Below are 19,621 nucleotides of genomic sequence, written 5' to 3'. Positions count from 1 at the left end.
AGAAAGTAAATAATATGTTGAATTAATTGTATTGTCGATTATCTTGATAAAAGGTTTTGATCATTATAAACAAAGTCAATATGAGTTGACTCAAAATAGTCTTTGTGGCATGCAAAGCAGAAGTTCAAAATGTGCCGAAACCCGGGATCGAACCAGGGACCTTTAGATCTTCAGTCTAACGCTCTCCCAACTGAGCAATTTCGGCCTGCCAGCAGCTATAGTATTCAGCCTCTTTTTTTGAACAATCCCAGAACAGAGATGCAGAACCTGGATTTTCAATCTGAGGTTAGAGCTGTGTTTTAATGTGTCCTGCATTGTTCAGCAGCTAACTGGTGAAATGGGTGAGTAGCGTTTTTGGGATAAATGTTAGGTCGTTTTTCTTTTAAAACTCTGAGTGGACCAGCACTGTATTACACAGACGTATGTCGCCTGAGTAGGTAAGCTATGTCATCTCAATACTGACAACTTTGTTCAAGGAGAAGTGAAAGCTGATGCAGACAAGAGTTTACTTTGAAAAAAGTATAAAATGGGATAAATTCGTCATCAAAGCTGATGGCAAGAGAGGTGGAAGCAAGTTTAGAAGGAGGTCAGAAAGACAACTTTTTGTTGAAGTTATCATGTTGTTGATCAGTTGATAAAATATTTTGAGAAATGAAGAAAAAAAAACTAGAGCTGATTTCAAGAAATATTTTGCAAGAATGTAGGATCCCCTCGCACTGTGCTGAAAGTCAGGATTGAATCAGGTACCTTAAGCTCTTCAGTCTAACGAGCTCCCAACTGAGATATTTCAGCCAACAAGTCCCTGTGGCCTCCTGATGTATTATTAATAATTGTAGACGATACATACAGAACCTGGTCATTCTATTTTCCTTTACAGTTATGTGTTAAAGTGTCCAGTATCATTCAGCAGGTAACTTGGTCTGATGAGTGAATATCCTTTTTAGGGGACAAGGTAGGTAGAATTTTTTTTTCTAAACTCTGAATTGACTTATACTCTGAAACACAGACCTATATGGCCAGGGTGTACAAGCTATGTCATCTGACTACTGACAGTTTTGTATAAGGGGAATTGGAGGCTGATGCAGGCAAAGCTTTACTTTAAAATAAAGCAAGAAGTTGCAAATAAATGAGGCATAGTTGAATACAAGAGAGGTGGAAGCAAGTTTGAAAGGAAGACAGAAAGTAAATAATATGTTGAATTGATTGTGTTGTTGATCAGATTGATAAAAGGTTTTGATAAAGAAGAGCGTTGATTTATCTCCAAACAGCTTTTGTGACATGAAAAGCAGAAGTTGAAATTGTGCCGAAACCTGGGATTGAACCAGGGACCTTTAGATCTTCAGTCTAACGCTCTCCCAACTGTGCTATTTCGTCCTGCTGGTAGTTTGGGTCTTCATCCTTTCTTTTAAACTTCCCAGGAAAATAGATGCTCAACCTCATGCTAGAGCTATGTTTTAAGATGTCCTGTATCATTCATCAGTTAACGGGTGCAATAGGTAAATAGCATTTTTCGGATCCAGGTTAGGTAGCTTTTTTTTTTACTCTGAATGGACTAGCACCATATTACACAGAGGTATTTGGCCTGAGTAGGTAAGCTATGTCATCTGAATACTGAAATCTGTGTTCAAGGAGAAGTGGAAGCTGATGCAGACAAGAGTTTACTTTAGAAAAAAGCATGAAATAGGAAACATTTGTAGTCGAAGCTGAATGCAAGAGAGGTGGAAGCAAATTTAGAAGGAGGACAGAAAGACAATTCTATGTTTAATTGATCATGTTGTCGATCAGTTGATCAAATATTTTGATAAATAAAGAAAGAAAAACTTGAGCTGATACCAAGAAATATTTTGTGACAAGCAAGAAACCTCTCAGACTTTTCCGAAACCCAGCATTGAACAAGGGACTTTTAGATTTTCAATCTAACACTCTCCCAACTGAGCTATTTCATCCAGCTGGCCATTTTGGCTTTCTGTTGTATTTTTGATAATTGTTAAAGATAAATGCAGACCCTGGTCATTCTATCTGCATGTGCAGTTATGTGTTAAATTGTCCAATATTATTCAGCAGCTAAATTGGTCTGATGGGTGAATTTCCTTTTTAGGAGCCAAGTTAGTTAGAAGATGTTTGTAAACTATGAATGGACTTATACTCAGACACACAGACCTATATGGCGAGGGTAGGCAAACTAGGTCATCTGACTACTAACAGTTTTGTATAAGGGGAACTCGAGGCTGATGCAGGCAAAGCTTTACTTTCAATTAAAGGAAGAATTGGCAAATAAAGCAGGTAAAGTTGAATACAAGAGAGGTGGAAGCAAGTTTGACAGAAAGACAGAATGTAAAAAATATGTTGAAATGGTTGTCTTATCGATCAGCTTAATAAAAGGTTTTGATCATTATAAACAACGTCAATATGAGTTGACTCCAAATAGCATTTGTGGCATGCAAAGCAGAAGTTCAAAATGTGCCTAAACCCGGGATTGAACCAGGGACCTTTAGATCTTCAGTCTACTGCTCTCCCAACTGAGCTATTTCATCCAGCTGGCAATTTTGGCTTTCTGTTGTATTTTTTATAATTGTTAAAGATAAATGCAGAACCTGGTCACTTTATCTGCATGTGCAGTTATGTGTTAAATTGTCCAGTATTATTCAGTAGCTAAATTGGTCTGATGGGTGAATTTCCTTTTTAGGAGCCAAGTTAGTTAGATGATGTTTGTAAACTATGAATGGACTTATACTCAGAAACACAGACCTATATGGCGAGGGTCGGCAAGCTAGGTCATCTGACTACTAACAGTTTTGTATAAGGGGAACTGGAGGCTGATGCAGGCAAAGCTTTACTTTCAATTAAAGGAAGAATTGGGAAATAAAGGAGGCAAAGTTGAATACAAGAGAGGTGGAAGCAAGTTTGAAAGAAAGACAGAAAGTAAATAATATGTTGAATTAATTGTATTGTCGATTATCTTGATAAAAGGTTTTGATCATTATAAACAAAGTCAATATGAGTTGACTCAAAATAGTCTTTGTGGCATGCAAAGCAGAAGTTCAAAATGTGCCGAAACCCGGGATCGAACCAGGGACCTTTAGATCTTCAGTCTAACGCTCTCCCAACTGAGCTATTTCGGCCTGCCCGCAGCTATAGTATTCAGCCTCTTTTTTTGAACAATCCCAGAACAGAGATGCAGAACCTGGATTTTCAATCTGAGGTTAGAGCTGTGTTTTAATGTGTCCTGCATTGTTCAGCAGCTAACTGGTGAAATGGGTGAGTAGCGTTTTTGGGATAAATGTTAGGTCGTTTTTCTTTTAAAACTCTGAGTGGACCAGCACTGTATTACACAGCCGTATGTCGCCTGAGTAGGTAAGCTATGTCATCTCAATACTGACAACTTTGTTCAAGGAGAAGTGAAAGCTGATGCAGACAAGAGTTTACTTTGAAAAAAGTATAAAATGGGATAAATTCGTCATCAAAGCTGATGGCAAGAGAGGTGGAAGCAAGTTTAGAAGGAGGACAGAAAGACAACTTTTTGTTGAAGTTATCATGTTGTTGATCAGTTGATAAAATATTTTGAGAAATAAAGAAAAAAAAACTAGAGCTGATTTCAAGAAATATTTTGCAAGAATGTAGGATCCCCTCGCACTGTGCTGAAAGTCAGGATTGAATCAGGTACCTTAAGCTCTTCAGTCTAACGATCTCCCAACTGAGATATTTCAGCCAACAAGTCCCTGTGGCCTCCTGATGTATTATTAATAATTGTAGACGATACATACAGAACCTGGTCATTCTATTTTCGTTTATAGTTATGTGTTAAATTGTCCAATATTATTCAGCAGCTAAATTGGTCTGATGGGTGAATTTCCTTTTTAGGAGCCAAGTTAGTTAGAAGATGTTTGTAAACTATGAATGGACTTATACTCAGACACACAGACCTATATGGCGAGGGTAGGCAAACTAGGTCATCTGACTACTAACAGTTTTGTATAAGGGGAACTCGAGGCTGATGCAGGCAAAGCTTTACTTTCAATTAAAGGAAGAATTGGGAAATAAAGGAGGTAAAGTTGAATACAAGAGAGGTGGAAGCAAGTTTGACAGAAAGACAGAATGTAAAAAATATGTTGAAATGGTTGTCTTATCGATCAGCTTGATAAAAGGTTTTGATCATTATAAACAACGTCAATATGAGTTGACTCCAAATAGCATTTGTGGCATGCAAAGCAGAAGTTCAAAATGTGCCTAAACCCGGGATAGAACCAGGGACCTTTAGATCTTCAGTCTACTGCTCTCCCAACTGAGCTATTTCATCCAGCTGGCAATTTTGGCTTTCTGTTGTATTTTTTATAATTGTTAAAGATAAATGCAGAACCTGGTCACTTTATCTGCATGTGCAGTTATGTGTTAAATTGTCCAGTATTATTCAGTAGCTAAATTGGTCTGATGGGTGAATTTCCTTTTTAGGGGACAAGGTAGGTAGAATTTTTTTTTCTAAACTCTGAATTGACTTATACTCTGAAACACAGACCTATATGGCCAGGGTGTACAAGCTATGTCATCTGACTACTGACAGTTTTGTATAAGGGGAATTGGAGGCTGATGCAGGCAAAGCTTTACTTTAAAATAAAGCAAGAAGTTGCAAATAAATGAGGCATAGTTGAATACAAGAGAGGTGGAAGCAAGTTTGAAAGGAAGACAGAAAGTAAATAATATGTTGAATTGATTGTGTTGTTGATCAGATTGATAAAAGGTTTTGATAAAGAAGAGCGTTGATTTAACTCCAAACAGCTTTTGTGACATGAAAAGCAGAAGTTGAAATTGTGCCGAAACCCGGGATTGAACCAGGGACCTTTAGATCTTCAGTCTAACGCTCTCCCAACTGAGCTATTTCGGCCTGCTGGAAGTTTGGGTCTTCATCCTTTCTTTTAAACTTCCCAAGAAAAGAGATGCTCAACCTCATGCTAGAGCTATGTTTTAAGATGTCCTGTATCATTCATCAGTTAACGGGTGCAATAGGTAAATAGCATTTTTCGGATCCAGGTTAGGTAGCTTTTTTTTTTACTCTGAATGGACTAGCACCATATTATACAGAGGTATTTGGCCTGAGTAGGTAAGCTATGTCATCTGAATACTGAAATCTGTGTTCAAGGAGAAGTGGAAGCTGATGCAGACAAGAGTTTACTTTACAAAAAAGCATGAAATAGGAAACATTTGTAGTCGAAGCTGAATGCAAGAGAGGTGGAAGCAAATTTAGAAGGAGGACAGAAAGACAATTCTATGTTGAATTGATCATGTTGTCGATCAGTTGATCAAATATTTTGATAAATAAAGAAAGAAAAACTTGAGCTGATACCAAGAAATATTTTGTGAGAAGCAAGAAACCTCTCAGACTTTTCCGAAACCCAGCATTGAACAAGGGACTTTTAGATTTTCAATCTAACACTCTCCCAACTGAGCTATTTCATCCAGCTGGCCATTTTAGCTTTCTGTTGTATTTTTGATAATTGTTAAAGATAAATGCAGACCCTGGTCATTCTATCTGCATGCGCAGTTATGTGTTAAATTGTCCAATATTATTCAGCAGCTAAATTGGTCTGATGGGTGAATTTCCTTTTTAGGAGCCAAGTTAGTTAGAAGATGTTTGTAAACTATGAATGGACTTATACTCAGACACACAGACCTATATGGCGAGGGTAGGCAAACTAGGTCATCTGACTACTAACAGTTTTGTATAAGGGGAACTCGAGGCTGATGCAGGCAAAGCTTTACTTTCAATTAAAGGAAGAATTGGCAAATAAAGCAGGTAAAGTTGAATACAAGAGAGGTGGAAGCAAGTTTGACAGAAAGACAGAATGTAAAAAATATGTTGAAATGGTTGTCTTATCGATCAGCTTGATAAAAGGTTTTGATCATTATAAACAACGTCAATATGAGTTGACTCCAAATAGCATTTGTGGCATGCAAAGCAGAAGTTCAAAATGTGCCTAAACACGGGATTGAACCAGGGACCTTTAGATCTTCAGTCTACTGCTATCCCCACTGAGCTATTTCATCCAGCTGGCACTTTTGGATTTCTGTTGTATTTTTTATAATTGTTAAAGATAAATGCAGAACCTGGTCACTCTATCTGCATGTGTAGTTATGTGTTAAATTGTCCAGTATTATTCAGTAGCTAAATTGGTCTGATGGGTGAATTTCCTTTTTAGGAGCCAAGTTAGTTAGATGATGTTTGTAAACTATGAATGGACTTATACTCAGAAACAAAGACCTATATGGCGAGGGTCGGCAAGCTAGGTCATCTGACTACTAACAGTTTTGTATAAGGGGAACTGGAGGCTGATGCAGGCAAAGCTTTACTTTCAATTAAAGGAAGAATTGGGAAATAAAGGAGGCAAAGTTGAATACAAGAGAGGTGGAAGCAAGTTTGAAAGAAAGACAGAAAGTAAATAATATGTTGAATTATTTGAATTGTCGATTATCTTGATAAAAGGTTTTGATCATTATAAACAAAGTCAATATGAGTTGACTCAAAATAGTCTTTGTGGCATGCAAAGCAGAAGTTCAAAATGTGCTGAAACCCGGGATCGAACCAGGGACCTTTAGATCTTCAGTCTAACGCTCTCCCAACTGAGCTATTTCGGCCTGCCAGCAGCTATAGTATTCAGCCTCTTTTTTTGAACAATCCCAGAACAGAGATGCAGAACCTGGATTTTCAATCTGAGGTTAGAGCTGTGTTTTAATGTGTCCTGCATTATTCAGCAGCTAACTGGTGAAATGGGTGAGTAGCGTTTTTGGGATAAATGTTAGGTCGTTTTTCTGTTAAAACTCTGAGTGGACCAGCACTGTATTACACAGACGTATGTCGCCTGAGTAGGTAAGCTATGTCATCTCAATACTGACAACTTTGTTCAAGGAGAAGTGAAAGCTGATGCAGACAAGAGTTTACTTTGAAAAAAGTATAAAATGGGATAAATTCGTCATCAAAGCTGATGGCAAGAGAGGTGGAAGCAAGTTTAGAAGGAGGACAGAAAGACAACTTTTTGTTGAAGTTATCATGTTGTTGATCAGTTGATAAAATATTTTGAGAAATAAAGAAAAAAAAACTAGAGCTGATTTCAAGAAATATTTTGCAAGAATGTAGGATCCCCTCGCACTGTGCTGAAAGTCAGGATTGAATCAGGTACCTTAAGCTCTTCAGTCTAACGATCTCCCAACTGAGATATTTCAGCCAACAAGTCCCTGTGGCCTCCTGATGTATTATTAATAATTGTAGACGATACATACAGAACCTGGTCATTCTATTTTCGTTTATAGTTATGTGTTAAAGTGTCCAGTATCATTCAGCAGGTAACTTGGTCTGATGAGTGAATATCCTTTTTAGGGGACAAGGTAGGTAGAATTTTTTTTTCCTAAACTCTGAATTGACTTATACTCTGAAACACAGACCTATATGGCCAGGGTGTACAAGCTATGTCATCTGACTACTAACAGTTTTGTATAAGGGGAATTGGAGGCTGATGCAGGCAAAGCTTTACTTTAAAATAAAGCAAGAAGTTGCAAATAAATGAGGCATAGTTGAATACAAGAGAGGTGGAAGCAAGTTTGAAAGGAAGACAGAAAGTAAATAATATGTTGAATTGATTGTGTTGTTGATCAGATTGATAAAAGGTTTTGATAAAGAAGAGCGTTGATTTAACTCCAAACAGCTTTTGTGACATGAAAAGCAGAAGTTGAAATTGTGCCGAAACCCGGGATTGAACCAGGGACCTTTAGATCTTCAGTCTAACGCTCTCCCAACTGAGCTATTTCGGCCTGCTGGTAGTTTGGGTCTTCATCCTTTCTTTTAAACTTTTCAAGAAAATAGATGCTCAACCTCATGCTAGAGCTATGTTTTAAGATGTCCTGTATCATTCATCAGTTAACGGGTGCAATATGTAAATAGCATTTTTCGGATCCAGGTTAGGTAGCTTTTTTTTTTACTCTGAATGGACTAGCACCATATTACACAGAGGTATTTGGCCTGAGTAGGTAAGCTATGTCATCTGAATACTGAAATCTGTGTTCAAGGAGAAGTGGAAGCTGATGCAGACAAGAGTTTACTTTACAAAAAAGCATGAAATAGGAAACATTTGTAGTCGAAGCTGAATGCAAGAGAGGTGGAAGCAAATTTAGAAGGTGGACAGAAAGACAATTCTATTTTGAATTGATCATGTTGTCGATCAGTTGATCAAATATTTTGATAAATAAAGAAAGAAAAACTTGAGCTGATACCAAGAAATATTTTGTGAGAAGCAAGAAACCTCTCAGACTTTTCCGAAACCCAGCATTGAACAAGGGACTTTTAGATTTTCAATCTAACACTCTCCCAACTGAGCTATTTCATCCAGCTGGCCATTTTGGCTTTCTGTTGTATTTTTGATAATTGTTAAAGATAAATGCAGACCCTGGTCATTCTATCTGCATGTGCAGTTATGTGTTAAATTGTCCAATATTATTCAGCAGCTAAATTGGTCTGATGGGTGAATTTCCTTTTTAGGAGCCAAGTTAGTTAGAAGATGTTTGTAAACTATGAATGGACTTATACTCAGACACACAGACCTATATGGCGAGGGTAGGCAAACTAGGTCATCTGACTACTAACAGTTTTGTATAAGGGGAACTCGAGGCTGATGCAGGCAAAGCTTTACTTTCAATTAAAGGAAGAATTGGCAAATAAAGCAGGTAAAGTTGAATACAAGAGAGGTGGAAGCAAGTTTGATAGAAAGACAGAATGTAAAAAATATGTTGAAATGGTTGTCTTATCGAATAGCTTGATGAAAGGTTTTGATCATTATAAACAACGTCAATATGAGTTGACTCCAAATAGCATTTGTGGCATGCAAAGCAGAAGTTCAAAATGTGCCTAAACCCGGGTTTGAACCAGGGACCTTTAGATCTTCAGTCTACTGCTCTCCCAACTGAGCTATTCCATCCAGCTGGCAATTTCGGCTTTCTGTTGTATTTTTTATAATTGTTAAAGATAAATGCAGAACCTGGTCACTCTATCTGCATGTGCAGTTATGTGTTAAATTGTCCAGTATTATTCAGTAGCTAAATTGGTCTGATGGGTGAATTTCCTTTTTAGGAGCCAAGTTAGTTAGATGATGTTTGTAAACTATGAATGGACTTATAATCAGAAACACAGACCTATATGACGAGGGTCGGCAAGCTAGGTCATCTGACTACTAACAGTTTTGTATAAGGGGAACTGGAGGCTGATGCAGGCAAAGCTTTACTTTCAATTAAAGGAAGAATTGGGAAATAAAGGAGGCAAAGTTGAATACAAGAGAGGTGGAAGCAAGTTTGAAAGAAAGACAGAAAGTAAATAATATGTTGAATTAATTGTATTGTCGATTATCTTGTTAAAAGGTTTTGATCATTATAAACAAAGTCAATATGAGTTGACTCAAAATAGTCTTTTTGGCATGCAAAGCAGAAGTTCAAAATGTGCCGAAACCCGGGATCGAACCAGGGACCTTTAGATCTTCAGTCTAACGCTCTCCCAACTGAGCTATTTCGGCCTGCTGGTAGTTTGGGTCTTCATCCTTTCTTTTAAACTTCCCAAGAAAAGAGATGCTCAACCTCATGCTAGAGCTATGTTTTAAGATGTCCTGTATCATTCATCAGTTAACAGGTGCAATAGGTAAATAGCATTTTTCGGATCCAGGTTAGGTAGCTTTTTTTTTTACTCTGAATGGACTAGCACCATATTACACAGAGGTATTTGGCCTGAGTAGGTAAGCTATGTCATCTGAATACTGAAATCTGTGTTCAAGGAGAAGTGGAAGCTGATGCAGACAAGAGTTTACTTTAGAAAAAAGCATGAAATAGGAAACATTTGTAGTCGAAGCTGAATGCAAGAGAGGTGGAAGCAAATTTAGAAGGAGGACAGAAAGACAATTCTATGTTTAATTGATCATGTTGTCGATCAGTTGATCAAATATTTTGATAAATAAAGAAAGAAAAACTTGAGCTGATACCAAGAAATATTTTGTGACAAGCAAGAAACCTCTCAGACTTTTCCGAAACCCAGCATTGAACAAGGGACTTTTAGATTTTCAATCTAACACTCTCCCAACTGAGCTATTTCATCCAGCTGGCCATTTTGGCTTTCTGTTGTATTTTTGATAATTGTTAAAGATAAATGCAGACCCTGGTCATTCTATCTGCATGTGCAGTTATGTGTTAATTTGTCCAATATTATTCAGCAGCTAAATTGGTCTGATGGGTGAATTTCCTTTTTAGGAGCCAAGTTAGTTAGAAGATGTTTGTAAACTATGAATGGACTTATACTCAGACACACAGACCTATATGGCGAGGGTAGGCAAACTAGGTCATCTGACTACTAACAGTTTTGTATAAGGGGAACTCGAGGCTGATGCAGGCAAAGCTTTACTTTCAATTAAAGGAAGAATTGGCAAATAAAGCAGGTAAAGTTGAATACAAGAGAGGTGGAAGCAAGTTTGACAGAAAGACAGAATGTAAAAAATATGTTGAAATGGTTGTCTTATCGATCAGCTTGATAAAAGGTTTTGATCATTATAAACAACGTCAATATGAGTTGACTCCAAATAGCATTTGTGGCATGCAAAGCAGAAGTTCAAAATGTGCAAAACCCGGGATTGAACCAGGGACCTTTAGATCTTCAGTCTACTGCTCTCCCAACTGAGCTATTTCATCCAGCTGGCAATTTTGGCTTTCTGTTGTATTTTTTATAATTGTTAAAGATAAATGCAGAACCTGGTCACTCTATCTGCATGTGCAGTTATGTGTTAAATTGTCCAGTATTATTCAGTAGCTAAATTGGTCTGATGGGTGAATTTCCTTTTTAGGAGCCAAGTTAGTTAGATGATGTTTGTAAACTATGAATGGACTTATACTCAGAAACACAGACCTATATGGCGAGGGTCGGCAAGCTAGGTCATCTGGCTACTAACAGTTTTGTATAAGGGGAACTGGAGGCTGATGCAGGCAAAGCTTTACTTTCAATTAAAGTAAGAATTGGGAAATAAAGGAGGCAAAGTTGAATACAAGAGAGGTGGAAGCAAGTTTGAAAGAAAGACAGAAAGTAAATAATATGTTGAATTAATTGTATTGTCGATTATCTTGATAAAAGGTTTTGATCATTATAAACAAAGTCAATATGAGTTGACTCAAAATAGTCTTTGCAGCATGCAAAGCAGAAGTTCAAAATGTGCCGAAACCCGGGATCGAACAAGGGACCTTTAGATCTTCCGTCTAACGCTCTCCCAACTGAGCTATATCGGCCTGCCAGCAGCTATAGTATTCAGCCTCTTTTTTTGAACAATCCCAGAACAGAGATGCAGAACCTGGATTTTCAATCTGAGGTTAGAGCTGTGTTTTAATGTGTCCTGCATTGTTCAGCAGCTAACTGGTGAAATGGGTGAGTAGCGTTTTTGGGATAAATGTTAGGTCGTTTTTCTTTTAAAACTCTGAGTGGACCAGCACTGTATTACACAGACGTATGTCGCCTGAGTAGGTAAGCTATGTCATCTCAATACTGACAACTTTGTTCAAGGAGAAGTGAAAGCTGATGCAGACAAGAGTTTACTTTGAAAAAAGTATACAATGGGATAAATTCGTCATCAAAGCTGATGGCAAGAGAGGTGGAAGCAAGTTTAGAAGGAGGACAGAAAGACAACTTTTTGTTGAAGTTATCATGTTGTTGATCAGTTGATAAAATATTTTGAGAACTAAAGAAAAAAAAACTAGAGCTGATTTCAAGAAATATTTTGCAAGAATGTAGGATCCCCTCGCACTGTGCTGAAAGTCAGGATTGAATCAGGTACCTTAATCTCTTCAGTCTAACGATCTCCCAACTGAGATATTTCAGCCAACAAGTCCCTGTGGCCTCCTGATGTATTATTAATAATTGTAGACGATACATACAGAACCTGGTCATTCTATTTTCGTTTATAGTTATGTGTTAAAGTGTCCAGTATCATTCAGCAGGTAACTTGGTCTGATGAGTGAATATCCTTTTTAGGGGACAAGGTAGGTATAATTTTTTTTTCTAAACTCTGAATTGACTTATACTCTGAAACACAGACCTATATGGCCAGGGTGTACAAGCTATGTCATCTGACTACTGACAGTTTTGTATAAGGGGAATTGGAGGCTGATGCAGGCAAAGCTTTACTTTAAAATAAAGCAAGAAGTTGCAAATAAATGAGGCATAGTTGAATACAAGAGAGGTGGAAGCAAGTTTGAAAGGAAGACAGAAAGTAAATAATATGTTGAATTGATTGTGTTGTTGATCAGATTGATAAAAGGTTTTGATAAAGAAGAGCGTTGATTTAACTCCAAACAGCTTTTGTGACATGAAAAGCAGAAGTTGAAATTGTGCCGAAACCCGGGATTGAACCAGTGACCTTTAGATCTTCAGTCTAACGCTCTCCCAACTGAGCTATTTCGGCCTGCTGGTAGTTTGGGTCTTCATCCTTTCTTTTAAACTTCCCAAGAAAAGAGATGCTCAACCTCATGCTAGAGCTATGTTTTAAGATGTCCTGTATCATTCATCAGTTAACGGGTGCAATAGGTAAATAGCATTTTTCGGATCCAGGTTAGGTAGCTTTTTTTTTTACTCTGAATGGACTAGCACCATATTACACAGAGGTATTTGGCCTGAGTAGGTAAGCTATGTCATCTGAATACTGAAATCTGTGTTCAAGGAGAAGTGGAAGCTGATGCAGACAAGAGTTTACTTTAGAAAAAAGCATGAAATAGGAAACATTTGTAGTCGAAGCTGAATGCAAGAGAGGTGGAAGCAAATTTAGAAGGAGGACAGAAAGACAATTCTATGTTTAATTGATCATGTTGTCGATCAGTTGATCAAATATTTTGATAAATAAAGAAAGAAAAACTTGAGCTGATACCAAGAAATATTTTGTGACAAGCAAGAAACCCCTCAGACTTTTCCGAAACCCAGCATTGAACAAGGGACTTTTAGATTTTCAATCTAACACTCTCCCAACTGAGCTATTTCATCCAGCTGGCCATTTTGGCTTTCTGTTGTATTTTTGATAATTGTTAAAGATAAATGCAGACCCTGGTCATTCTATCTGCATGTGCAGTTATGTGTTAATTTGTCCAATATTATTCAGCAGCTAAATTGGTCTGATGGGTGAATTTCCTTTTTAGGAGCCAAGTTAGTTAGAAGATGTTTGTAAACTATGAATGGACTTATACTCAGACACACAGACCTATATGGCGAGGGTAGGCAAACTAGGTCATCTGACTACTAACAGTTTTGTATAAGGGGAACTCGAGGCTGATGCAGGCAAAGCTTTACTTTCAATTAAAGGAAGAATTGGCAAATAAAGCAGGTAAAGTTGAATACAAGAGAGGTGGAAGCAAGTTTGACAGAAAGACAGAATGTAAAAAATATGTTGAAATGGTTGTCTTATCGATCAGCTTGATAAAAGGTTTTGATCATTATAAACAACGTGAATATGAGTTGACTCCAAATAGCATTTGTGGCATGCAAAGCAGAAGTTCAAAATGTGCAAAACCCGGGATTGAACCAGGGACCTTTAGATCTTCAGTCTACTGCTCTCCCAACTGAGCTATTTCATCCAGCTGGCAATTTTGGCTTTCTGTTGTATTTTTTATAATTGTTAAAGATAAATGCAGAACCTGGTCACTCTATCTGCATGTGCAGTTATGTGTTAAATTGTCCAGTATTATTCAGTAGCTAAATTGGTCTGATGGGTGAATTTCCTTTTTAGGAGCCAAGTTAGTTAGATGATGTTTGTAAACTATGAATGGACTTATACTCAGAAACACAGACCTATATGGCGAGGGTCGGCAAGCTAGGTCATCTGACTACTAACAGTTTTGTATAAGGGGAACTGGAGGCTGATGCAGGCAAAGCTTTACTTTCAATTAAAGGAAGAATTGGGAAATAAAGGAGGCAAAGTTGAATACAAGAGAGGTGGAAGCAAGTTTGAAAGAAAGACAGAAAGTAAATAATATGTTGAATTAATTGTATTGTCGATTATCTTGATCAAAGGTTTTGATCATTATAAACAAAGTCAATATGAGTTGACTCAAAATAGTCTTTGCAGCATGCAAAGCAGAAGTTCAAAATGTGCCGAAACCCGGGATCGAACCAGGGACCTTTAGATCTTCAGTCTAACGCTCTCCCAACTGAGCTATATCGGCCTGCCAGCAGCTATAGTATTCAGCCTCTTTTTTTGAACAATCCCAGAACAGAGATGCAGAACCTGGATTTTCAATCTGAGGTTAGAGCTGTGTTTTAATGTGTCCTGCATTGTTCAGCAGCTAACTGGTGAAATGGGTGAGTAGCGTTTTTGGGATAAATGTTAGGTTGTTTTTCTTTTAAAACTCTGAGTGGACCAGCACTGTATTACACAGACGTATGTCGCCTGAGTAGGTAAGCTATGTCATCTCAATACTGACAACTTTGTTCAAGGAGAAGTGAAAGCTGATGCAGACAAGAGTTTACTTTGAAAAAAGTATACAATGGGATAAATTCGTCATCAAAGCTGATGGCAAGAGAGGTGGAAGCAAGTTTAGAAGGAGGACAGAAAGACAACTTTTTGTTGAAGTTATCATGTTGTTGATCAGTTGATAAAATATTTTGAGAAATAAAGAAAAAAAAACTAGAGCTGATTTCAAGAAATATTTTGCAAGAATGTAGGATCCCCTCGCACTGTGCTGAAAGTCAGGATTGAATCAGGTACCTTAAGCTCTTCAGTCTAACGATCTCCCAACTGAGATATTTCAGCCAACAAGTCCCTGTGGCCTCCTGATGTATTATTAATAATTGTAGACGATACATACAGAACGTGGTCATTCTATTTTCATTTATAGTTATGTGTTAAAGTGTCCAGTATCATTCAGCAGGTAACTTGGTCTGATGAGTGAATATCCTTTTTAGGGGACAAGGTAGGTAGAATTTTTTTTTCTAAACTCTGAATTGACTTATACTCTGAAACACAGACCTATATGGCCAGGGTGTACAAGCTATGTCATCTGACTACTGACAGTTTTGTATAAGGGGAATTGGAGGCTGATGCAGGCAAAGCTTTACTTTAAAATAAAGCAAGAAGTTGCAAATAAATGAGGCATAGTTGAATACAAGAGAGGTGGAAGCAAGTTTGAAAGGAAGACAGAAAGTAAATAATATGTTGAATTGATTGTGTTGTTGATCAGATTGATAAAAGGTTTTGATAAAGAAGAGCGTTGATTTAACTCCAAACAGCTTTTGTGACATGAAAAGCAGAAGTCGAAATTGTGCCGAAACCCGGGATTGAACCAGGGACCTTTAGATCTTCAGTCTAACGCTCTCCCAACTGAGCTATTTCGGCCTGCTGGTAGTTTGGGTCTTCATCCTTTCTTTTAAACTTCCCAAGAAAAGAGATGCTCAACCTCATGCTAGAGCTATGTTTTAAGATGTCCTGTATCATTCATCAGTTAACGGGTGCAATAGGTAAATAGCATTTTTCGGATCCAGGTTAGGTAGCTTTTTTTTTTACTCTGAATGGACTAGCACCATATTATACAGAGGTATTTGGCCTGAGTAGGTAAGCTATGTCATCTGAATACTGAAATCTGTGTTCAAGGAGAAGTGGAAGCTGATGCAGACAAGAGTTTACTTTAGAAAAAAGCATGAAATAGGAAACATTTGTAGTCGAAGCTGAATGAAAGAGAGGTGGAAGCAAATTTAGAAGGAGGACAGAAAGACAATTCTATGTTGAATTGATCATGTTGTCGATCAGTTGATCAAATATTTTGATAAATAAAGAAAGAAAAACTTGAGCTGATACCAAGAAATACTTTGTGAGAAGCAAGAAACCCCTCAGACTTTTCCGAAACCCAGCATTGAACAAGGGACTTTTAGATTTTCAATCTAACACTCTCCCAACTGAGCTATTTCATCCAGCTGGCCATTTTGGCTTTCTGTTGTATTTTTGATAATTGTTAAAGATAAATGCAGACCCTGGTCATTCTATCTGCATGTGCAGTTATGTGTTAAATTGTCCAATATTATTCAGCAGCTAAATTGGTCTGATGGGTGAATTTCCTTTTTAGGAGCCAAGTTAGTTAGAAGATGTTTGTAAACTATGAATGGACTTATACTCAGACACACAGACCTATATGGCGAGGGTAGGCAAACTAGGTCATCTGACTACTAACAGTTTTGTATAAGGGGAACTCGAGGCTGATGCAGGCAAAGCTTTACTTTCAATTAAAGGAAGAATTGGCAAATAAAGCAGGTAAAGTTGAATACAAGAGAGGTGGAAGCAAGTTTGACAGAAAGACAGAATGTAAAAAATATGTTGAAATGGTTGTCTTATCGATCAGCTTGATAAAAGGTTTTGATCATTATAAACAACGTCAATATGAGTTGACTCCAAATAGCATTTGTGGCATGCAAAGCAGAAGTTCAAAATGTGCCTAAACCCGGGATTGAACCAGGGACCTTTAGATCTTCAGTCTACTGCTCTCCCAACTGAGCTATTTCATCCAGCTGGCAATTTCGGCTTTCTGTTGTATTTTTTATAATTGTTAAAGATAAATGCAGAACCTGGTCACTCTATCTGCATGTGCAGTTATGTGTTAAATTGTCCAGTATTATTCAGTAGCTAAATTGGTCTGATGGGTGAATTTCCTTTTTAGGAGCCAAGTTAGTTAGATGATGTTTGTAAACTATGAATGGACTTATACTCAGAAACACAGACCTATATGACGAGGGTCGGCAAGCTAGGTCATCTGACTACTAACAGTTTTGTATAAGGGGAACTGGAGGCTGATGCAGGCAAAGCTTTACTTTCAATTAAAGGAAGAATTGGGAAATAAAGGAGGCAAAGTTGAATACAAGAGAGGTGGAAGCAAGTTTGAAAGAAAGACAGAAAGTAAATAATATGTTGAATTAATTGTATTGTCGATTATCTTGATAAAAGGTTTTGATCATTATAAACAAAGTCAATATGAGTTGACTCAAAATAGTCTTTGTGGCATGCAAAGCAGAAGTTCAAAATGTGCCGAAACCCGGGATCGAACCAGGGACCTTTAGATCTTCAGTCTAACGCTCTCCCAACTGAGCTATTTCGGCCTGCCAGCAGCTATAGTATTCAGCCTCTTTTTTTGAACAATCCCAGAACAGAGTTGCAGAACCTGGATTTTCAATCTGAGGTTAGAGCTGTGTTTTAATGTGTCCTGCATTGTTCAGCAGCTAACTGGTGAAATGGGTGAGTAGCGTTTTTGGGATAAATGTTAGGTCATTTTTCTTTTAAAACTCTGAGTGGACCAGCACTGTATTACACAGACGTATGTCGCCTGAGTAGGTAAGCTATGTCATCTCAATACTGACAACTTTGTTCAAGGAGAAGTGAAAGCTGATGCAGACAAGAGTTTACTTTGAAAAAAGTATAAAATGGGATAAATTCGTCATCAAAGCTGATGGCAAGAGAGTTGGAAGCAAGTTTAGAAGGAGGACAGAAAGACAACTTTTTGTTGAAGTTATCATGTTGTTGATCAGTTGATAAAATATTTTGAGAAATGAAGAAAAAAAAACTAGAGCTGATTTCAAGAAATATTTTGCAAGAATGTAGGATCCCCTCGCACTGTGCTGAAAGTCAGGATTGAATCAGGTACCTTAAGCTCTTCAGTCTAACGAGCTCCCAACTGAGATATTTCAGCCAACAAGTCCCTGTGGCCTCCTGATGTATTATTAATAATTGTAGACGATACATACAGAACCTGGTCATTCTATTTTCCTTTACAGTGATGTGTTAAAGTGTCCAGTATCATTCAGCAGGTAACTTGGTCTGATGAGTGAATATCCTTTTTAGGGGACAAGGTAGGTAGAATTTTTTTTTCTAAACTCTGAATTGACTTATACTCTGAAACACAGACCTATATGGCCAGGGTGTACAAGCTATGTCATCTGACTACTGACAGTTTTGTATAAGGGGAATTGGAGGCTGATGCAGGCAAAGCTTTACTTTAAAATAAAGCAAGAAGTTGCAAATAAATGAGGCATAGTTGAATACAAGAGAGGTGGAAGCAAGTTTGAAAGGAAGGCAGAAAGTAAATAATATGTTGAATTGATTGTGTTGTTGATCAGATTGATAAAAGGTTTTGATAAAGAAGAGCGTTGATTTAACTCCAAACAGCTTTTGTGACATGAAAAGCAGAAGTTGAAATTGTGCCGAAACCTGGGATTGAACCAGGGACCTTTAGATCTTCAGTCTAACGCTCTCCCAACTGAGCTATTTCGTCCTGCTGGTAGTTTGGGTCTTCATCCTTTCCTTTAAACTTCCCAAGAAAATAGATGCTCAACCTCATGCTAGAGCTATGTTTTAAGATGTCCTGTATCATTCATCAGTTAACGGGTGCAATAGGTAAATAGCATTTTTCGGATCCAGGTTAGGTAGCTTTTTTTTTTACTCTGAATGGACTAGCACCATATTACACAGAGGTATTTGGCCTGAGTAGGTAAGCTATGTCATCTGAATACTGAAATCTGTGTTCAAGGAGAAGTGGAAGCTGATGCAGACAAGAGTTTACTTTAGAAAAAAGCATGAAATAGGAAACATTTGTAGTCGAAGCTGAATGCAAGAGAGGTGGAAGCAAATTTAGAAGGAGGACAGAAAGACAATTCTATGTTTAATTGATCATGTTGTCGATCAGTTGATCAAATATTTTGATAAATAAAGAAAGAAAAACTTGAGCTGATACCAAGAAATATTTTGTGAGAAGCAAGAAACCTCTCAGACTTTTCCGAAACCCAGCATTGAACAAGGGACTTTTAGATTTTCAATCTAACACTCTCCCAACTGAGCTATTTCATCCAGCTGGCCATTTTGGCTTTCTGTTGTATTTTTGATAATTGTTAAAGATAAATGCAGACCCTGGTCATTCTATCTGCATGTGCAGTTATGTGTTAATTTGTCCAATATTATTCAGCAGCTAAATTGGTCTGATGGGTGAATTTCCTTTTTAGGAGCCAAGTTAGTTAGAAGATGTTTGTAAACTATGAATGGACTGATACTCAGACACACAGACCTATATGCGAGGGTAGGCAAACTAGGTCATCTGACTACTAACAGTTTTGTATAAGGGGAACTGGAGGCTGATGCAGGCAAAGCTTTACTTTCAATTAAAGGAAGAATTGGGAAATAAAGGAGGCAAAGTTGAATACAAGAGAGGTGGAAGCAAGTTTGAAAGAAAGACAGAAAGTAAATAATATGTTGAATTAATTGTATTGTCGATTATCTTGTTAAAAGGTTTTGATCATTATAAACAAAGTCAATATGAGTTGACTCAAAATAGTCTTTTTGGCATGCAAAGCAGAAGTTCAAAATGTGCCGAAACCCGGGATCGAACCAGGGACCTTTAGATCTTCAGTCTAACGCTCTCCCAACTGAGCTATTTCGGCCTGGGTCTTCATCCTTTCTTTTAAACTTCCCAAGAAAAGAGATGCTCAACCTCATGCTAGAGCTATGTTTTAAGATGTCCTGTATCATTCATCAGTTAACAGGTGCAATAGGTAAATAGCATTTTTCGGATCCAGGTTAGGTAGCTTTTTTTTTTACTCTGAATGGAC

General features: G+C 37.6%; 8 non-coding genes across 8 annotated transcripts; all 8 read right to left on the bottom strand.

Annotated features, from left to right (window-relative positions):
• Positions 1-3,049: 3,049 nt before the first annotated feature.
• Positions 3,050-3,122, bottom strand: TRNAF-GAA (transfer RNA phenylalanine (anticodon GAA)). The gene has a single exon. It is a non-coding gene; the product is annotated as a tRNA-Phe (tRNA).
• Positions 3,123-4,806: 1,684 nt separating this feature from the next.
• TRNAF-GAA (transfer RNA phenylalanine (anticodon GAA)) lies at positions 4,807-4,879 on the bottom strand. The gene has a single exon. It is a non-coding gene; the product is annotated as a tRNA-Phe (tRNA).
• A 2,845-nt stretch (positions 4,880-7,724) lies between these two features.
• On the bottom strand, positions 7,725-7,797 carry TRNAF-GAA (transfer RNA phenylalanine (anticodon GAA)). Its single transcript has one exon. It is a non-coding gene; the product is annotated as a tRNA-Phe (tRNA).
• Positions 7,798-9,472: 1,675 nt separating this feature from the next.
• Positions 9,473-9,545, bottom strand: TRNAF-GAA (transfer RNA phenylalanine (anticodon GAA)). Its single transcript has one exon. It is a non-coding gene; the product is annotated as a tRNA-Phe (tRNA).
• Positions 9,546-14,135: 4,590 nt separating this feature from the next.
• TRNAF-GAA (transfer RNA phenylalanine (anticodon GAA)) lies at positions 14,136-14,208 on the bottom strand. The gene has a single exon. It is a non-coding gene; the product is annotated as a tRNA-Phe (tRNA).
• A 1,096-nt stretch (positions 14,209-15,304) lies between these two features.
• TRNAF-GAA (transfer RNA phenylalanine (anticodon GAA)) lies at positions 15,305-15,377 on the bottom strand. Its single transcript has one exon. It is a non-coding gene; the product is annotated as a tRNA-Phe (tRNA).
• A 1,675-nt stretch (positions 15,378-17,052) lies between these two features.
• TRNAF-GAA (transfer RNA phenylalanine (anticodon GAA)) lies at positions 17,053-17,125 on the bottom strand. The gene has a single exon. It is a non-coding gene; the product is annotated as a tRNA-Phe (tRNA).
• Positions 17,126-19,380: 2,255 nt separating this feature from the next.
• On the bottom strand, positions 19,381-19,453 carry TRNAF-GAA (transfer RNA phenylalanine (anticodon GAA)). The gene has a single exon. It is a non-coding gene; the product is annotated as a tRNA-Phe (tRNA).
• Positions 19,454-19,621: the final 168 nt, after the last annotated feature.

This window comes from Triturus cristatus, chromosome 8 (genome assembly GCF_964204655.1).
Source record: "Triturus cristatus chromosome 8, aTriCri1.1, whole genome shotgun sequence".
Classification (NCBI taxonomy): Eukaryota; Metazoa; Chordata; class Amphibia; order Caudata; family Salamandridae; genus Triturus; species Triturus cristatus.
The sequence above is the reverse complement of the archived record's forward strand: the minus strand, read 5'-3'. Positions and strand labels throughout refer to the sequence as shown.